Raw genomic sequence first — 19343 nt, forward strand, 5'->3', positions numbered from 1 at the left:
TTCTTCTGGACACTTTGACTGCTTTTTTTTTCTGTAACATTTAATTTTGTGCTGGAAAAGAAACGTTTGGACTCTAAAATGTTTTTGTGTTGCTGACTCGATAATGTAGGAGTCATAAAATAGAAATCTATAACAAGGTTTGTGTAAAATAAACAGGGTGCCGAAGACTTTTGCACAATAATGTGGGTATGTACAGTATGTGATGTTTAAACCCCAGACTTTCTCAGCACTTCTGGGTGAAACTGATTTGGGGGTGGGGAGATATGTACACTACCGTTCAAAAGTTTGGGGTCACTTTGAAATGTCCTTATTTTTGAAAGAAAAGCACTGTTCTTTTCAATGAAGATCACTTTAAACTAATCAGAAATCCACTCTATACATTGCTAATGTGGTAAATGACTATTCTAGCTGCAAATGTCTGGTTTTTGGTGCAATATCTCCATAGGTGTATAGAGGCCCATTTCCAGCAACTCTCACTCCAGTGCTCTAATGGTACAATGTGTTTGCTCATTGCCTCAGAAGGCTAATGGATGATTAGAAAACCCTTGTACAATCATGTTAGCACAGCTGAAAACAGTTGAGCTCTTTAGAGAAGCTATAAAACTGACCTTCCTTTGAGCAGATTGAGTTTCTGGAGCATCACATTTGTGGGGTCGATTAAATGCTCAAAATGGCCAGAAAAATGTCGACTATATTTTCTATTCATTTTACAACTTATGGTGGTAAATAAAAGTGTGACTTTTCATGGAAAACACAACATTGTCTGGGTGACCCCAAACTTTTGAATGGTAGTGTGTGTGTGTGTGTGTGTGTGTGTGTGTGTATATATATATATATATAATGAGCTCAATTTGTGAAGTTGCTAAATAAGCCCAAAAAGCTTTTTGGCCAAAATCACATCTGAGATTAGACGATGAACAGATGGTGGTGGTTGTGTGTAAAATTTTGATTTTGGGATTTTGACAGGTTTGATTGCTGTTAAATAAGTCATTGAGGAAATGATGATTCAAATCAAGATACTGAAAATCCCACTAATGTAACTAGATGAAGGTTCGCGATAATAGTAGGATGTTTGGGATGACATGGGGTGTTTCCAAATTTGCATATTCATGCATAGATTTTGGGTTGGATTTATGAGAATAAATATGTAGAGGGCTTTAGAAATTGTACATATGGTTTGTTTGTTTGTTTGTTTGTTTGTTTGTTTGTTTAAATTAAGTTTATGTGATCATGTGTCATCTATCCATCGTCGTCCAGCCACAATTTACAAAAATCGCTACTCCTACAGGATTGATCGGATTTCGATCAAACTCGCATATAATGTTCCCCAGGTGGGTTTGCATAAATGTTGTCAAGACGGTGGCGCCACCTGTTATATTTACGATTTTATGGGTGTTTGAAAATTTTGGGGGGCGGCACGGTGGTGTAGTGGTTAGCGCTGTCACCTCACAGAAAGAAGGTCCGGGTTCGAGCCCCGTGGCCGGCGAGGGCCTTTCTGTGCAGAGTTTGCATGTTCTCCCCATGTCTGCGTGGGTTTCCTCCGGGTGCTCCGGTTTCCCCCACAGTCCAAAGACATGCAGGTTAGGTTAACTGGTGACTCTAAATTGACCGTAGGTGTGAATGGTTGTCTGTGTCTATGTGTCAGCCCTGTGATGACCTGGCGACTTGTCCAGGGTGTACCCCGCCTTTCGCCCGTAGTCAGCTGGGATAGGCTCCAGCTTGCCTGCGACCCTGTAGAACAGATAAAGCGGCTAGAGATGATGAGATGAAAATTTTGGGTGACTCGTCACATTAAACGCTACTCTTCGTAAACTGCTGAGAAGTTTTCACTGAAACTCACCCAGAAGACTCTAAAGACAAGAATTGTTCACCAAGTGGCGCCACTTCCCATGGACGCAGCTACACAGGGGTCACATGCAATTTCACAAAAATCGCTACTCCTCCTACAGGATTGATCAGATTTTGATCAAACTCATATGGAATATTCTCCAGGTTGGTGTGTAAAAGTTGTCAAGATGGTGGCGCCACCTGTCATATTTAACATTTTATGGGCATTTGAAATTTTTGTGTGACTCGTCAAACCAAACACGACTGTTCGTAAACTGCTAGGATGTTTTCACTGAAACTCACCCAGAAGACTCTGAAGACATATTCGAGCAAGAATTGTTCACCAAGTGGTGCCACTTGCCATGGATGAGGCTACACAGGGGTCATGTGCAATTTCACAAAAATCGGATTTCAATCTCATACACAACAGTAGTGGCTGGTATGAGCTACAGACTCATTGAGGCTATTTTTTAATGGTTAAATGACAAACGATACAATCCGTGATACTTGAACACCCAGCATGCCTCAAGGTGTAGTTCATGTACATTTAAAACAATTTCAAATCATTTTAATATGTATAATAACTTCAGGACATACTAATTCATTCAAGTCCTCGATTTGAGCCTTAAGGAATATTATACACTTATTATAAATTGATCACTATGACTCTTTGTAGAGGTTTTGTTTAATAGCTTTTTCCCTGTTTCAAAGTCTTAGCCTCTTTTTTTCATACAAACTTTGTTATAGATTTCTATTTTATGATTTCTACAAGGGCGGCACGGTGGTGTAGTGGTTAGCGCTGTCGCCTCACAGCAAGAAGGTCCAAGTTCGAGCCCCGTGGCCGGCGAGGGCCTTTCTGTGCGGAGTTTGCATGTTCTCCCCGTGTCCGCGTGGGTTTCCTCCGGGTGCTCCGGTTTCCCCCACAGTCCAAAGACATGCAGGTTAGGTTAACTGGTGACTCTAAATTGACCGTAGGTGTGAATGTGAGTGTGAATGGTTGTCTGTGTCTATGTGTCAGCCCTGTGATGACCTGGCGGCTTGTCCAGGGTGTACCCCGCCTTTCGCCCGTAGTCAGCTGGGATAGGCTCCAGCTCGCCTGCGACCCTGTAGAAGGATAAAGCGGCTAGAGATAATGAGATGAGATGATTTCTACATTATCGAGTCAGCAACACAAAAACATTTTAGAGTCCAAACGTTCGTTCATTTTCCAACGCAAAATTAAATGTTACAGGAAAAAAAAAGTTTGTATCCGAGCAGCATGTTCCATAAGAGAGCACTTTTCAGATTAAAAAAGGAATCATAATGAAGGCTGCTGGGTTTCGGTGCAAAACGAAGAAGCGAGTGTGACAGTCAAAGTGTCCAGATGAACTGTGGCTGGTTCTGGAAGATGCTCAGTAAAACCTACAGCTCAGTTCCACATAAAACTGCACTCATTGAACCCGAGACTACTTTTTTTTTTAAAGCAAAGGGTCGTCTCACACCAAATACTGACTTTGTTTCATTTATTATAGCTTACTGAGTACTGTTTATAGTATTTTTTTAATGTTGAAACATTTCATTTCATTATTTTTAAGCCAGTTTTGAACGACAGGATTTTTTTTACATGTGCCTAAGACTTTTGCACAGTACTGAGTGTGTGTGTGAGAGAGAGAGAGCTGCTCTGTGTGTTTGTGTATTACTTCGTGTGTTGCTGAAAAAGGCGGAGTCGCAGGCAGGGGGTCTTTCACAAACCCTGCTGATCTCCAGAGTTCTCGCAGAACCCCTGCTGCGCCGCTCCACACACCGCTTTTATTTCTTCAACAAACTTTCTGGCAACTTAGTAAGATGTGATGATAAAATGGGGCAAGTCTTATTGTACAATGAGAGGAGCCTAGAGAGAGAGAGAGAAAGGGTTCTTCAAGGGGTTCTTTGTATAGATCACTTTTTCTGATGAAGGAAACACTGCATTCTAGATTTGACCTGTTTTCCTTAAGAGTGTGCATTTCTATCTATCTATCTATCTATCTATCTATCTATCTATCTATCTATCTATCTATCTATCTATCTAAATAAGACACATCATAAAAGGTTTCTTTGGTCGTGACTTGAGATCAGCTTTCTTATGCAAGATTGGATGAGAGATATAAACATAACTCGTCATTCACATCCTCTGACCTGGGTGAAAAAAACAAAACCCAAACCTTTCAACTCGGAATTCCTACTTAGGATCTCGGGATGGTCTTTTCAGCTCCAAGTTCAGCAAGTGACGTCAAAGAAGCGTGGCTGCTCACAGCAACAGATGCAAACGATGTAGCACTACTTCTTTACTTTTAAATGAGTCATACTGTATGTACGAGTCTTTCTTTTAGATCAGTCATAAACATATTCTCTGGTTAAATCCATAACGCCGGGATCAGATCAGACTACGTGATATTTTTGTCCTTCACGATGGTCATCGTGTCAGATCAAGCAATCACAGTGCTATAAATTCTTGTCGTGTCTTGGTCTGGAGACTGGCAACACTACAAGTTTGACTCTGACCAATCATCGTTCACGTCCTTGTGTGTCGTCGGAGATTGACTTTTAATCAATGCTATCAAGAAACACGCCGTACAAAATTCTGATATGCTAGACATTTATTTCGTCAGGGTGTTGGAGAGCGTCCCAGATGCCATATCACTGTTTTTCAGTTATGTCGCATGCCAAGGCCTGTTCATCTTCCCTGTTTTCCTGGAAATTTGTCAGCCACTATGAAATTGTGTGAAAATTTGGCTGAATTCATGTCGTCTGATCTTGGCATGAGGATCATCTCATACAATGTGACAAGGAATAATCTTAAAAATTGGCGGAAATTGGACACTTGATACAGTAGATTTTTTTTTTTGAGGAACAACTAGCCTGTCTGGTCTTGCTTACGCAACAAAGCCTGGTTTTATCAATTAGTTAATGTGGACAACCAAAATGACTTTCAACACAAAATAGACAGATCTGTCCATGTCAGATAATAGCTATAAAAACAGATCCATATATTAACGAGATCAACTGTGAGCTACTGCTCACTTACGTATCCCCCCGCTCTTGCTTATATCAGAATGCAAGCAATCGAAGGAATAGGACACTTATTGTGAATGTTGACTTCAACAAATAATGAACCCTGAAACAAGTAAGTAAAGAGCAGTGTCTCTCCACAGGGATTTCAACCAGCATCCTGGTAAACTGTTATTCTGAAATAGCATCAAAATCCACCCTGAATGTTTCATAAATATGTTCAGTTGGTAAACAGGAAGTCAATGTGCGACAGACCTGAAAACGGTATACATGGTATAGAACCCCAAGCTGAAGCTCAATACCAAATATCAAGCAGTTGTGATTAGTAGTTGCTGAGAAAAGTGTTAGGAAAATTTTATAAATCCACGCTATATGTTTCGTAAATACATTCAAGCGGTAAACAGGAAGTCGATGTGGGGCAGACCTGAAAACGGTATATGTGGTATAGAACCCCAAGCTGAAGTTTGGTACCAAGTACCATGTGGCTATGATTTGTGGTTGCTGAGAAAAAGGGTGTTTTGGACAGACGGACGGACAGACAGACGTAAACCACTATACCACCCCTTCGGAGTGGGGGTATTTTTAAAAAAAAGAAAGAAAAGAGAGAAAATCCAGTGTTTTGAATGGTTAAACATTTTGTCAGGAATCTGATGCACAATTAAGTTACCGCTAGAAGAGGCGATGAGGAGGTTTGGAATTGCAATTTAGTCCATTCTTGTGTTTGTCAAGTGTAAAAAGCAACTCTAACACACACACACACACACACACACACACACACACACACACACACACACACACACACACACACAGCCCTCCATAACACTGCTCAGAAAAAAAAAAACTATTCCTGGAAAAAATAAAACCAAATATCACTTGCTACTGAACTTCACCAAACATCAGTGGAATTGGGCCTACAATCAGAATTGTGTTTTGTAGTCTAATGACTCTGTACAGGCACGTTTGGTGGAAAAAAAAAGGAAACTGACAAATTAAACCACGGTTAAAAATGTTTAAGATATCTATTAATTTAACAAGATGGATTAGATCTTTTTTAGACATCACAACAGACGATATGATGATATTCTCATAATGGGGGTGCCAAAACTTCTGAAACCAGTGGTGGTGGGGGTTTTCCTGAAAATATTGTGCTAATTAAGAGAACTTTGGAGGTAAAACGGGGTTTAAAAGAAACAACAGCAACATCACACCAGAGGTGGACAGTAACGAAGTACATTTACTTGAGTACTGTACTTAAGTACACTTTTTGAGTATCTGTACTTTACTTGAGTATTATTTTTTTTTGGAAACTTATGACTTTAGCTTCACTACATTTGAAAGACAAATATCATACTTTTCACTCCACTACATTTCTATCAAGGTCCTCGTTACTCGTTACTATGAAGCAGCTTCGAAAGTGGATGTTTTTTCTTTTCTTTTCTAAAACGTGATTGGTTTTTTCGCAGGTGACACTGAGACAGCCGATCAGTAATCACTAGGGTCACGTCACGTCCATAGACTGGATAAAATCAGTGATTTCTCAGCAGCGTTATTTGAACACAATCAGTTGATGGCAGAATGGAAGGAGGCGGATTTTCTGTGGAATGCACGCACTCATGGCCATACCAAGAACCCATGTTTCAGTTTTCTGAAAGGATTAAAGAGTTGTTTCGTTTTAAATGTTTGCTTTGTTTGCCGAAAACGAACCACATCACGGCCTACAAAAACTCACCGTCCAACCTGCGGAAGCACATTGAGGGATATAAACGTTTTATTCCAAGAGAAAGCTTGCAACGAAGCTGTCTGTGCTTTTAGAGCTAGCGATAACGTTGCAATAGCCGTGCAGTCTGGTTAGTCAAATGACTTTCTATAGATTTGCCCACCAAGTTGCCGTCACCTTGTCAACGGCTAACGTTAATACATACATTACTGTTCAAAAGTTTGGGGTCACTTTGAAATGTCCTTATTTTTGAAAGAAAAGCACTGTTCTTTTCAATGAAGATCACTTTAAACTAATCAGAAATGCACTCTATACATTGCTAATGTGGTAAATGACTATTCTAGCTGCAAATGTCTGGTTTTTGGTGCAATATCTCCATAGGTGTATAGAGGCCCATTTCCAGCAACTCTCACTCCAGTGTTCTAATGGTACAATGTGTTTGCTCATTGCCTCAGAAGGCTAATGGATGATTAGAAAACCCTTGTACAATCATGTTAGCACAGCTGAAAACAGTTGAGCTCTTTAGAGAAGCTATAAAACTGACCTTCCTTTGAGCAGATTGAGTTTCTGGAGCATCACATTTGTGGGGTCGATTAAATGCTCAAAATGGCCAGAAAAATGTCTCGACTATATTTTCTATTCATTTTACAACTTATGGTGGTAAATAAAAGTGTGACTTTTCATGGAAAACGCAAAATTGTCTGGGTGACCCCAAACTTTTGAACGGTAGTGTAGCTAGTTAACTTGGAAACTGTTAGCGTGTAAAACAGAGTTATGCTAAGATGAATAACGCTAACGTATCTCAGGCTGAAGTCCTTTCAGAAATATGTTTTAGCATAATCTCGCCAAGTAGGGGAGACCGGGTATGGTTGTAACACATTTTTCTTCAGCACATAAAACTCTCATTTCTTTTTAAACTACAGTTGTAGAACTTTTAGGCAAAGTACCCACATTTGTCTACTGCAGTTTGCAACCATTTAAATCTCCTCAACTACATCACAAAATTTGTCTGATTATGTCAAATACAGAGTGTACCGGGGGCGGCACGGTGGTGTAGTGGTTAGCGCTGTCACCTCACAGCAAGGAGGTCCTGGGTTCGAGCCCCGTGGCCAGCGAGGGCCTTTCTGTGTGGAGTTTGCATGTTCTCCCCGTGTCCGCGTGGGTTTCCTCCGGGTGCTCCGGTTTCCCCCACAGTCCAAAGACATGCAGGTTAGGTTAACTGGTGACTCTAAATTGAGCGTAGGTGTGAATGTGAGTGTGAATGGTTGTCTGTCTCTATGTGTCAGCCCTGTGATGACCTGGCGACTTGTCCAGGGTGTACCCCGCCTTTCGCCCGTAGTCAGCTGGGATAGGCTCCAGCTTGCCTGCGACCCTGTAGAAGGATAAAGCGGCTAGAGATAATGAGATGAGATGAGACAGAGTGTACCTTTGTTACAACCTACCCCACTACTGGGGTAGGTTGCAACACGTATTGGGGTAGGTTGTAACAGGTAGTTAAAACACAGAAAAAAAACAACAGAAGTCCATTTCATATGCCGATTTATTGCATGAACATGGAAAATAGATTCACCAACTATGTTGTATGACATACAATCCACTCTCCATATTGAAAATTAAGATCATATGAATGTTATAAACAAAATATAAAAAGCATAATGTTTACATTTAATGTTTAATGTTACAACCTACCCCACCACTGTCATCCATTGCTTAGCTAGCTGTATTAGCACGGTGCTTTGACATTAGCAGGGGATAAGTACACCATTCTTTACCTTAGAGACTGTAGTTTGACCTGATATAACTCATACAACGTTACCTACAATGTGTAAAGCACTAGGAAAAAAATAATATAAAAAAAGTTACTTTCTTACCTCAGACTTTGTTTTTTTCACTTCTCTCCGTGAGAACTTGCGCCAACGATTTCCAAATGTCCATGCGTGGTCGAAAAGGAACTATGAAGAGATTCTAATTGCCACATGACTTGTATCTTATCCCTGATTGGTGGAATTAGTGGCGTTACAACTCCCCCCGTGTTAACCATACCCGGTTTCCCCTAAACAGAATGTAGAAATCTTAATTTTCTAGTAGCGTTAGCTACACAATATGATTTCGAGTTTGAAAAGCGTTTGCTAGCATGTCAGGTGGCGCGTCACTGGCTAGCTAGCTCAACGTTAAACCGCCATGATGGCACAGCACGCGTTCATTTTCTGAATTCGCATTTATGTCTTTGGTAACGGCGTTAGGTTTTGTAAGCGTTGTGGCAATAATACAACGATGCGTTGACGGAAAATGTACTTTTAATACTTAAGTATTTTTAAAAGCAAGTACTTCAGTAAAAATTGTATTGGAGTCACATTTGACCAGTGGGATCTGTACTTTGTGGGTGTTTTGCCCACGTCTGTGTTACACTGGGTTTAAGTTCAGAACACACATTGACACGAAAGGTGCCAATACTTTTGCACTCGACTCCTTTGATATTTGCGACAGATGCTAGATAGGATACCGTTGCTAGGCTACCGCGACGCGCGCGCGCGTGCACGCTTGCATGAATGCATGCGCGCGTCCCCGTTCCCGCACCGGTGCACGCGCATCCAGCTCGGACTCCTCATCGCACTTGCTGCTGTGTGTCGGTTCTGGCGCGCGCTCGGTTCCTCCGCATCTTCTTCCTCTGGTCCTCCTCCTCTCTTTAGGAGCCGCGACTCCGGGGGACTTTTCCTCATCTCCGGGAACGGAACGCAGGTGAGATGCCACAGACATCATCATCACCCCGTCTTTAGGCTTTGTGGACGTTCGGTTAGATTTAACCGGGTACCGGGACACGCTCGCGCTTGCAGGTTACTCTGAGTACCTGCCCGCGCGCTCTGGTGTCCTTTTGTGTGCTTGGAGCTGATGGGTGGCAAAACTTTTGCGATTTGTTTAATTAGCGGCAAATTTCCGACATTCCGTTTATTCACTGTCTTAAAGTTGAGCTTTAAAAACCTGACTCTTTTTTTTAATTATTATTTAAATATGGAAATTAAAAAAAAATTATTTATTATATCTTATGCACTTTATTATTATTATTTTTTTAAATTATTATTTAACGCATGTTTAAATATCTCATCTCATCTCATTATCTCTAGCCGCTTTATCCTGTTCTACAGGGTCGCAGGCAAGCTGGAGCCTATCCCAGCTGACTACGGGCGAAAGGCGGGGTACACCCTGGACAAGTCGCCAGGTCATCACAGGGCTGACACATAGACACACAACCATTCACACTCACATTCACACCTACGGTCAATTTAGAGTCACCAGTTAACCTAACCTGCATGTCTTTGGACTGTGGGGGAAACCGGAGCACCCGGAGGAAACCCACGCGGACACGGGGAGAACATGCAAACTCCGCACAGAAAGGCCCTCGCCGGCCACAAACCCAGAACCTTCTTGCTGTGAGGCGACAGCGCTAACCACTACACCACCGTGCCGCCCTGTGTAGAATAAGGAACCCTTTTTTTTTTTGAGGGTGGTGGTGAAGAACCAGGTCACATGATCCAGGTGTGTGTGTGGGTTTGTTTGTTTGTTTGTTTGTTTGTTTGTTTGTTTGTTTGTTTTTTCCATATGTATTTTTTTAAAATCACATTACAGTATATCACATGACGCTACTTGACCCCCAAGTGTGTAATTCATTTTTTATTGTTGAAATACGATGTACACCTTCATGTTTCTGATGTATTACTGACACTTGGGGCGAAAACACATGATCAGGTGAAATGGTTGATTTTTTTCCTAAGCGTTAACCCTTAAAAATCCTCAAATAACTTTTTTTTTTTCTCTCCTGAGGATGTTCAGTGAACATGATTTTTTTTAGTTTGTTAGTGAACATTTATTTACAATACGTTAAGGCGGGACGGTAAACAATGATCATATTAAAACTGTAAATTAAAAAAAAACATTATTTATTTGACTCCATATTTCTGCTGTCATTCTTTCGAGAAAAGTAGGGAGCGAAATGTATAATACAACTATTTTAACTAAGAACTTCTCCGTTTGAAATTCATAACTAGCATGTAATTCCCATATCCATCCATCCATCCAGTATATAGATGATGATGATGATGATACATCATGTTTCAGTGTATCACATCTACAGCTGGTAAAAAAAAAAGACTTCATTGATGTACTTCTTTCATATTTGTAGAGAAATATGAGAGAGTATAGCATTTAAACATTAAAAAAAATTTTGCTGTATTACATTAATTTATTTGATTGACAAGTGAATTATTGGTCTTGTTTCTCAGCAATATAATACAGTATGTGTCTGAATTTCACCAAAACCCCACTAATTTAAAAAAAATTCTATTTCCAGAGTCCATTTATACAGTACATACTGTACATGTTTTCTCACCATCACTGTTCTTTATATCTGACCCTCCTTATTTCGACCCTCCTGTTTGGATATACAACAAGCTGAAATTTCCGAAGTTTACAGAAGATATGATGTGGTATGCGAATGTCGCAAATGTGGTTGGATGATTTGATGGGAAAGGGTGGATTTTCAGACATCGTGGGAGCTTTGCATGGGAAATTTTATCAATGATGAGGCTCTGGATGCTCTCTTCAGATAAACATTTTTTTTGTTCATGCTCAGTAAAATTGGTGGAGGAGAGATGTTCCAGTTTAGAGATGTTAGGAATTGAAATACAAGAAAATACGGCTGAACTGAGAACCTCCGCCAATAAAAGCTGTGGCTTTGCCAAAATCTTGGCCAAGACAAATGGTGGGACAACAGGGGGGTTGCATGGGGTGTCCATGTTCATCCTTCTCTTGTTTGTAATGCCAGTGTTTCATACAGGCTTCCCTACATGGCAGCATTTCTCAGCTACTAAAGCGAGAAACGTACTCTGCTTGTATCATCCCAAAGAGTGTCAATGTGGCTTATTCTTCAGATCATTCAAGATGTACAGGTGTTCATTTGGTTGAAGATGAAATCCAAAAAAAAAGATGATATGAAATTATAAAAATCCAAGAAGAAAATGTCAGAAACGGTTTATTAGACAGACGTGCCCACATTTGGTTATCAGAACCATTGTGTAAACCATCTATGTTTAAAAGTCATCTTTCATTTTTATTGACCATTTCAATGGTCATTCATCCATCTTTGGTAAGTACATTATCCTGGTCAGGGTCATGGTGGATCCAGAGTCTGTTCCGGATACACTGGCTATGAGGTGCCAATACAACCTGGATGCTCATCATCATCAGGTCAAGTCTCCTCAGGCTCCTCAGTCTCCTCAGGAAGTTGTGGCAATGGCCTGCCAGAATGGTCTATGCAGCATAATTGATTTGATTTCTTCGGCTGACTGCAGATCAGCGTCACGTCTGAGCTGGTCAACATATGTTAATCGCTGGCCTCCTTGAGAAGCCTGATCCTACTGAGGCTCTCAAAGAACCAGACTGTGCGCAGCTACGCCAGATGTAGTGATGTAGATCTTATTTTTAAAGAGAGCGGTGGCAAGTCTCCGTAGATCACCTTGTCGTGTACGCAGTCCTGCCAACTGATGTTACACCCTTTTCAAAGCAAACGTGTAACACTCGCCTCATCCCTGACTGTTAATATCCAGACCTCGCATCCATAAGTAAGAATAGATTCTTCAGAGGCGACAAAGATACACTTTCTCATTCCGTCCGCCATGCTGGAATGCCAGATATTCTTCAGCTTATGAAGCGCATGCCAGGCCTGGGTCTTTCTCACGCTAATATCTTTCTCTGAAGAGCTGATATATGAGCCCAGATACTTGAAGTAGTCTTTTACAGCAAGTACATCACCGTCAAGAGTCGTCAAGTTCATGTCTCTTGGAATGTTCAAGGACACTCCCTCAGCATTAAAAAGAATAAGGATGGATGCACATACTTTGCAGGAAACTAGATTCGCTAATCCACCTATGGACTTTGTTTTTGGGAGGTTGGAGGAAAATGGAGAACGCTTAAGAAATCCATCCAGACACTGGACGAAGGTGTGAAATTCGACCCCTGAGCTCAGGATCAAACTGTTGGACCTTGTAGCCATGACGTTGTAACGTTATCATTCAGTTAATGCAGTTTTGTAGTGATTAGTACTGTCACGTCACAGCAAGAAGGTCCTGGGTTCGAGCCCAGCGGCCGGCGAGGGCCTTTCTGTGTGGAGTTTGCATATTCTCCCCGTGTCCGCGTGGGTTTCCTCCGGGTGCTCCGGTTTCCCCCACAGTCCAAAGACATGCAGGTTAGGTTAACTGGTGACTCTAAATTGAGCGTAGGTGTGAATGTGAGTGTGAATGGTTGTCTGTGTCTATGTGTCAGCCCTGTGATGACCTGGCGACTTGTCCAGGGTGTACCCCGCCTCTCGCCCGTAGTCAGCTGGGATAGGCTCCAGCTTGCCTGCGACCCTGTAGGACAGGATAAGCGGCTACAGATGATGGATGGATGGATGGATAATGCAGTTTTGGTGGATTAAAAAATTTTCTAACAGCAATTTTACAAAGTTTTTTGCTGACCCCAATCAGATTTGGCATTTTATTAGTCTGAGAAAAGTGATGTCTCCTTCGTCGGCACATCCTTGATTCGTGATTTGTGGTTATGGATGCCTCCTCTGACCTTTAGTAACCCTTGTGGAAAGTTCAGCATCCCTTCATGGAGAAAGCTTCATTGGTTGAAATGAGAAATGGTGTATTAAATTTTACGGAAGACCAGTAATTATGGGGGGAAGCCATGGCCTAATGGTTAGAGAAGCAGCTTTGGGACCTAAAGGTTGCCGGTTCAATTCCCTAGACCAGTAGGAATGGCTGAAGTTCCTTTGAGCAAGGCACCTGCTAACTCCTAACTGCTTCCCAGGCTGTTCTGGGTGTGTTGTACATCACTCTGGATAAGAGTGTCTGCTTAATGCCTGTAATGTAATTAAGTGAACCATTGTTCAGTTTACTCAGATGGGGACAGAGACACCTACTTTTATTGGCGTTGGGTTCATTTGGTATCCATTTGGTAAAGCCATTAAAATAAACCAAACTAACAAGATACGCAAGGTTGGTGTAAAAACATCATTAGTCAACTTTAATTGGACTATTTTGGTAAAGAGGCAGCACTGTGGCACAGCAGGTAGCATTCAGTAATGCGTTTACTACACATTAACGAAATCAGATGACCTGTTGTGACGTTACCAGTTAAGACATACACGTCAACCTATACGGATTGTCCGGAAATTATACGGATTTTAGCTCATTTCAAGGGCGTACGGGCGTATAAACAAAGTCTTATGGATTTTCAGTATTTTCTGACCTAAATTTATTTTGTGTATCTTACTTGAACATCGTCAGCTGATCGTCGCAAAAACATACAAAAGCTCGATTTATAGACAAAGAGCACCGTGTATGCAGGGGCAGATAACCTAGACTATGTGAAACCGGATGTTTATTCCTCAAGCCTCGTGCAGTATCGCGACTGCAAGACTTCGCTCGTTCCGGTCATGCGCACGATCTGCATTTAAATGCGTCCAAACGGTCATTGTTCGAACGATTTTCTCATTGTGCAGAGTGACACTGTTTACACCTGAGAGATTTTGAATAGCGTCTGCTGAGTGAAAGAATGGGAACACCGAGAAAGAAAATGAGATACGGCGGGCGGTATCTTCCTGAATGGAAGGAGACATTTAATGGTGTCATTGTTCAGGCGAAAAATGAGGAGTACGCGCACTGCACAGTTTGTGTGCGAGATATAAAAGTCGCGGCGTCTGGAGTTTACGACGTGAGGTCCAAACTACATCAGCGAAATTTGCACCAGAAACAGAATCAGCCGCAAATGACGATGTTTGCAAAGCCTAAGACCGATGATCAACCAACAAGTGTAATAAGAGCAGAAGTTGCGATCTGTAATTTTATTGCTCAGCACAATTTGCCACTAGCCGTTGTGGACCACCTGACAGAACCGTTGCCGTGAATTTGCACGGACAGTACGATTGCGAAATCTATCAGCTGTAGGCGCGCCAAAACAACGCAAATAATCAAAAAGAGCTTGGCCCCCGAAGCTACACTACCGATCATCCAGCACTGCCGGACGTCGCCATTTTCCTTGATGATCGACGAATCCAATGACAAAAAGACGGACAAGCGACTGGCCGTTTTGGTGCGGATCTTCGACATAAACAGAGGGGCGAAGTCAAGAATCATAGACATGCCCGTTTGCAATATCGGCACGGGCGAGGCGATTTTCGACATGCTGGATGAAGTTCTCAGGCAAGTTATATTTACTTATTTATTTATTAAGTTTGGTGCGATTCGAAGGCTATAAGGATTTCATGTTGATTTTATGGATTTCTTCCTCTGATACTACAGGTGGACGCCCAAAGGGGTTGCCATGTATGTTAAGATGAATTCAAAAGCTTTGTTTGTTGCTAATTTAATCCTACCTAGTGTACATGGTTCCCTGGTTCGTTCCTGAGCTTGGGTCAGTCTCTGTGTGGACTTTCTGTGCATTTTCGCACAGCAGGTTTTCTCAGGGTTCTCCAGTTTTACCCTACCTCCCACAAATAAGCTGATTGCTTGTTTAGTCTAAATTGGCCGTAGCTGTGAAGGAGTGTGTGTTTTGCATCCCATCCGGGATGTGTTCCTGATTCGTGCCTAGTATTCCTAGGCAGGGCTTTGAACCGGTTCAAGGAATGAAAACGAAAACCGGGAACTTTTTCTATTTCACATGGAACAGAAACGAAACCAGAAACTTTATTATTTTTTATGTTCCGGAACAGAAACGCTTATTAAAAATAATGGTAACCGGTTAATACCGGTTTTTATTTCGTTCCTCAAAGTTTCCGTAGCCTACAAATAAAAAAGTCATTCTTCTCCTGCGCAAGTTTCTATGACCCGCTGGGGTTCACTTCCTGTGTGACGTTCGCTGACTGAATGGAGAGAGCGGGAGGGTGGACTACTATCACGTCTCCACATCTTAAATAAGAGGTAAATATTGCAGTCTATCGTTATTCAAAAACGTCAATTTCAAACACGATATCAATATATTTGTCCACGTTAATGAGAGGCTCGCGAACATTAAATGACGTTAACCTCTGTTAGCCTATCAATGCATAGGGCCTGACTAGCCTTTGGTAACACACTAAACGAATTCTCTTTAATTTTTGGCACTTTTTCTGTTTGTGTAGATGGGAAGACATACTGAGAATCCAAATCGCCAACATTTGAAATAATAATTGTTTTGAATTATTTCTTGTCTTATTTAATGAAGGTTGTAATAGAATTAGCCTACATTTGGCTTAAGCTGGATGAGACAGAGACATAATTTTATAGCCATTTGTTAAACAGCTGACAGGGAACGTAATTAACCGTTCCGGGAACGAAATTTTTTTGTTCTAACCGGTTCGGGAACGTCTATTTAATGGTGGAACCCAAAACCGGAAACGTTAAAATTCCGTTTCTGTTCGGAACGAACCAATAGGAAAAAAATTCTGATTCAAAGCCCTGCTCCTAGGATAGGCTGTGTTTCCACCACAATCCTCACCAGGATAAAGGATGTGTTTATAATGTTGGCTTTGGACACTTTTTGGCTGAAGTAATTAGTGAAACTTAGGAGTGTGTGCGTGCGTGCTTGTTCTCCCGCTGTTAGTGTATGCTGCACTCCATCAGTGCTCCATCTGATTGCAGGATCCCACCAGGCCGTTGTGACACGGAGTCGTTTGATCTCGCTTTACATCTGCTGTAACAAATATCCCGCCTCTTTCTTTCAGTCTCTGTCGTTTTCTCGCTCCTCACTTTGTGTGTCTCTTCCTGATCGTCTTGGCAGCAGATGGGCTCCTTATGTCAGTTTTGACACCTTCGCTGTTCCCCATGGGCTTTGAGTCTTTCGACACGTTTGGAGCTGGCAAAAGTTGAAGCAAGTGGTGTGAAATTCCCGATTATAGTCCTTTGAGACGCGACAGCTCTATTTTCTCCTGAGTCTAATTACCTTTCTGCAAGTTTGAATGATTTAATTGAAGTAGATTAAACAGGACATGATTTTAATAAATCCAGGAGGATTTGCAAGAGATTTTTCATGCATTATCTCAACCTTGACTCAATTTTAAGCAAATTTCTACAAAAAAGAAGCTGTTGTATGAAAAGCCGGAAGACTTCTTTCGATTTGTTCTTTTAAGGAACGCTTAGAAACTCTATGTGGAACCTAACAGCAGTGTTTCCTATTGAGATAGAGGGTCCAAATAATGACCTCAAGGTTCTACAGGGTTTGCTATTTAGAGTAGGTGGAACCTCTTTACGAAATGAAGAATTTTCCAAAGAACCCCTTAAGAATTTTTTTTTTCATAGACTACAATGACACGTCAACAAAAGTGCATTATTACCACTCTTGGTTATTTGGATGGTTAATGGTTCTAGTACTCATAAGCGATTCTACATTGAGTCTTTGAACTGAAGCCTTTCGTGTTCTAGGTTTGCAGTCTTTGTACCAAAAAAACAAAAGGTTCCATCTTACCATCGTAAAGGGTTCTTTGGTTTGTTCCACTGAATGAACCCTTAATAATCTCCATGTAAAACCTCACCACAAAGTATTTCCTTTGAAGGCTTCAAGTACCTTGATGATTAAAGGTTCTAATTGTAGCCCCCAGAACAGTGTGTTTACCTATCAGAAAGGACTCCAAGCTAGAACCATTTAGGGAGCTAAGTAGCTTTTGTAAGCAAAGAAATATCAAATAATCCATTTTATTCCAGCACTCTTACAAGGGGCTCTGTCTGGATTCTTCAAATGGTTCATGGTTCTAGCTTTCTAAAGCGGCTCTACTTTGAATCTTTCTACTTCCCATAGATTTACAGACGAACAAAAACATCCTTCAGGTTCCTCAGTTTAACCTTTTTTTGTACTACGGTGATTCCTGGTTCCATCCATCAACCCCAAGTGGTGTGTTCCAATGGAGGAATCATTCAAAACTCCATGTGGAACCTGACAACAAATAATTTCTCTTTTACAAATGAACAGATGATTCCATGTACATTCTTAATAAATTTGTAAACTCCAGACAACTTAAGGTAATCATTGGTTGTCCCTCTGGGGAAAACCTTAAAGGTTCTAAGAAGAACCCTGGTCCCAATCTAGAGCTCTTTTAGAAAGCTAAGATCTTTAACCCCCTTTTGTTTGAACTCTATAATCATTGCACGTCCAAAGAATCAGTGAGGAAAATCTTATATATTAAAAAAAATTCTGTTCATTTTATAATCATTCAAAAAGTTTCACAGAAAAAAATCTGGACTGCATCTCTCTGGTGGTAAAATGGCATCTTAAAAATAATTTAAATGTCTCTGGAATTTTTAAAAATTGTTTAAAAAATACATTTTTGGAAGCTGAAAGATTGGCCAATTAACCAAGTGTTAAAATATGCACAATGATATTAAGTTATATTTGTTGTTGTTGTTGTTGTTGTTAGGGCCTACTTAACTATGATAGAGAGAGAGAGAGACTCAACCCCAAATCCTGCGACGGTTCCACTGACAAACCTGATACAAATCATATCTTTCCTAACTCTATCAGCACATTTGTCTCAGCTTTGTGTGTCCCGCCTTTGTGGTGGGCCCTCAGTACATTTGTCACGCTTGTCCACTTGCTGTAGCCGAGCTGTTGACTGTGAAATTGGCCCTCTGCCGAAGCATGTTGCCTCTTTATCTCTCTGAGAAGGAGGCTGAAATTTACTGTCCACTGGGTGCTTTAAAAAATATAGGCGGAGGGGGGTTTGGGTTCGAGTACAATCAGAATAGGAAAAAGAAAAAGGCTCTATCCAAGCATCTGAGCTGTGATATTAAATAGAAACAAGACAATATCTCTCATATCGCAAAAAAGTATGTGTGGCAGTGGGGGCGTGGTCAAGCGCCGGTCTGTGACAGGAGGGCGGAGCCAGGGAAGGTGAGTGGCAGAATCGCTACACCTGACGGTAGTTAACCTGTGTTTTGTGTGTTTTCCCAGTAACCGCTCCCTATTTAAGGAGGCAGAGAGAGAGAAGAGGGAGCGCAACCCGGGACCAGAGCAGAGTGTGCGTGTGTATGTGGGCTTATACCGAATTTAAAACTGAAAAGTTGTCTAATAAATAGCCTTCTCTGCCTCTAAGCGTTGTCCTGCCGTCCTCTGTGCTCCACCCACACTTTGCTAGCGCTACAGTGGTGCCAAAACCCGGGAAAAGGTGGAGCACCAACTTTGCAGCCCCATGGAATCCTCCCCGTTCGCGGACTTGGTCCACGCCCTCGCCACGGCTCAGCAGAGCCAGCACCAGGCACTCATCACGCTCCAAAAGGAGCAGGAGCGACGCTTCGAAGCCCTGGTGCTGGCCCAGCAGGAAGATCGAGAGGCGTTCCGGCATCTCCTCGCGTCGGCGGGGTCCGCCAGCGCCCCGGCCGCGGGCCCATCTCCCCTCACCATGACCAAGATGGGCCCGCAGGACGACCCCGAGGTGTTTATCACCTTGTTCGAGCAGGTCGCCGAAGCCTCGGGGTGGCCGATGGAGCAGCGCGCGGCGCGCCTCCTCCCCCTCCTGACGGGAGAGGCGCAGCTGGCCGCGCTACAGCTCCCCGCCGACCGCCGGCTGGCCTACGCCGACCTTCGCCGGGCCGTCTTCCAGCGCGTGGGGCGCATGCCCGAACAACAGCGCCAGCGCTTCCGCACGCTGCGGATGGAGGAAGTCGGCCGGCCATTCGCGTTCGGCCAGCAGCTCCGGGACGCCTGCTGGCGGTGGCTGAGGGCCGACGATCGCGACGCTGAGGGAATCATCGATCAGGTGGTGCTG

At 42.3% G+C, this 19343-nt stretch overlaps 1 protein-coding gene across 2 annotated transcripts in view; it reads left to right on the forward strand.

Annotated features, from left to right (window-relative positions):
- Window positions 1–19343, forward strand: part of pank4 (pantothenate kinase 4 (inactive)) — a 108289-nt gene that overhangs the window by 73032 nt on the left and 15914 nt on the right. The gene's annotated exons all lie outside the window — the stretch shown is intronic.

Source organism: Neoarius graeffei, chromosome 26, assembly GCF_027579695.1.
Source record: "Neoarius graeffei isolate fNeoGra1 chromosome 26, fNeoGra1.pri, whole genome shotgun sequence".
In the NCBI taxonomy this organism is placed as follows: domain Eukaryota; kingdom Metazoa; phylum Chordata; class Actinopteri; order Siluriformes; family Ariidae; genus Neoarius; species Neoarius graeffei.